Source organism: Poecilia mexicana, unplaced genomic scaffold (assembly GCF_051168715.1).
Source record: "Poecilia mexicana isolate PSO_F unplaced genomic scaffold, ASM5116871v1 scaffold_5, whole genome shotgun sequence".
In the NCBI taxonomy this organism is placed as follows: domain Eukaryota; kingdom Metazoa; phylum Chordata; class Actinopteri; order Cyprinodontiformes; family Poeciliidae; genus Poecilia; species Poecilia mexicana.
In genome coordinates this window covers 14,115,870-14,117,922 of record NW_028263374.1, presented here as the reverse complement: position 1 = coordinate 14,117,922, position 2,053 = coordinate 14,115,870, and the positions used below count along the sequence as shown (strand labels likewise).

Genomic DNA, 2,053 nt, shown 5'->3' with positions numbered 1-2,053 from the left:
AAAATCTGCGCTAATTCATCAGTCAGTTGGATCTGTCTGATCCAAACAGATCAACTGAACTCTGAGTGTTTTACCCTGTGTGGTCCGGTGTGCGCTTCTACCAGGATTTTTTTGTTGTTGCGTGGCTTCGCTTCTCCCAAACGGACAGATGTCACGTCTGCAGCTCCTCCAGAGCGCCGCTCTCCTGGGTAACGTGAACCCTGAAGGCTCCATTTGTTAAATCCGCTGGATGAGTTTCTCCCAGCGGTTTCTAATTCTTTACAGCGGCGGAGCCACGTCCGCAGTGGTTGAGCTGCGGACTGCGCATGTTACAGTCTAATTAACTTTTGCATCATTTATTTCCTCAAGATAAACTACCGGCTCCTCAAATGGATTAACACAACGTTGCATTCTCTTTAGTTTTCTCTGGTCTGTAATGGAGACTTGAATTTAACACGTCATTTCAACAAAAGGTTTGTAATGCGCTTCCTAACCATTTTTTATTTTTAAGTATTGATTTTATTTGTTAGCCATTTAGCCAAGTCTCTGTAGAACCATTTGTCTCTGCTAATGACATCTTCAATACATTTTTGATCCCAGGCTTATTTTATGGACTGAACAGACATAAACAGTTACCATTATACATTTTGAACTGTTGATTTTATTTTTGAAACCTTTTTTATTGTAAAGTGTTGATTGTATTTTTTGAACTATTTTTTTATTGTAAAGTGTTAATTTTATTTTTGAAACCTTTTTCTATTGTAAAGTGTTGATTTTATTTTATTTACTTTTGAAACCTTTTTTATTGTAAAGTGTTGATTTTATTTCTGAACCCTTTTTTATTTTGAAGTATTGATTGTCTGAGAGACCTTAGACATGACATATGGGTTTGAACCGACGACCTCAGCATTACCGGCACGGTGCTCTAACCTGCTGAGCTAACCTACCTTAAAAACTGTTGAGTTTCCATGGATTTAAGAACTTACATGATCTTACCACAGTGAAGATTTGATAAAGTGCTTATATTCTAATGTTTTTCAAAACAACATACATAATATTTTATTTTCCAGAGATTTTGTATTTTGAAGTGTTGATTCTAGTGTTGAACCATTTTAAATTTTCAAGTGTTGATTGTATTTCAGAGATATTTTTATTTTAATGTGTTAATTTTATTTTTGAACCATTTTTTATTTGTAAGTATTGATTTTATTTTATAGCCATTTAGCCAAGTCTCTGTAGAACCATTTGTCTCTGCTAATGACATCTTTAATACATTTCTTTGATCCCAGGCTTAGTTTATGGACTGTAATGTGAAATTGGGCACAAGTATAAGTCTGACACTTTGTTCACCAAGTTACTGTGCTCTCTGAGAGGATCTGTGGTATAAGTATTTGACATTGTTCTATGCCCATCGTTGGCATTAGTCTCTAACAAAATGTGGATCATCTACCAGGAACACTGCATAGAGCATGAGTTTCTGTAGTGTAGTGGTTACCATGTTTGCTTCACATGCAAAAGGTTGCTGGTTCGAAACCAGACAGAGACAGATTTTGTATGTTCTATACATCACAGGTGTTTACTAAAGGTCAACAAGGGTTCTGTGGTGTCATGGTCTGTACTCTGAATCCAGGCATCTGAGTGCAAACTTCAGTTGAAATTTTCATGCGTTGCATCTCACTTCATCAACTTTGGAACCTCAAACTGAAACAAAGCAGAGAAGTTCAGTTCCTGTAGTGTAGTGGTTATCATGTTTGCTTTACACGCAAAAGGTCTCTGGTTTGAAACCAGACAGAAATGGTTTTTGTAGGTTATACATCTCTTGGGGTGCAGTGAGACAACAAGAGCCTTCCTCTTTTGTGATGGTTCATTTGCCAATCGACTTCAATGTTGGCTTCTTTGAAATCGAAGCTACTTTACTTCAATTACCAATTGGCAGTTCTATGGCGTAATGCACATGTCAAACTCAAGGCCCGCCGGCCACATGTGGCCCCCCAGCATTTTATAGGCCAATGATTGACTTAAAATAGGTTTTGAGCATGAATTGACTACAAACTACATTTCAACCAAAGGTTTG

The 2,053-nt window shown here is 37.2% G+C and overlaps 1 long non-coding RNA gene across 1 annotated transcript; it reads right to left on the bottom strand.

The window, feature by feature from the left end:
* Nucleotides 1-334: 334 nt before the first annotated feature.
* On the bottom strand, nt 335-1,489 carry LOC148159655 (uncharacterized). Its single transcript, XR_015762955.1, has 2 exons — nt 777-1,489; nt 335-729 (listed from the first exon to the last, which is right to left on the bottom strand). It is a non-coding gene; the product is annotated as an uncharacterized LOC148159655 (long non-coding RNA).
* Between the last annotated feature and the right edge of the window lie 564 nt (nt 1,490-2,053).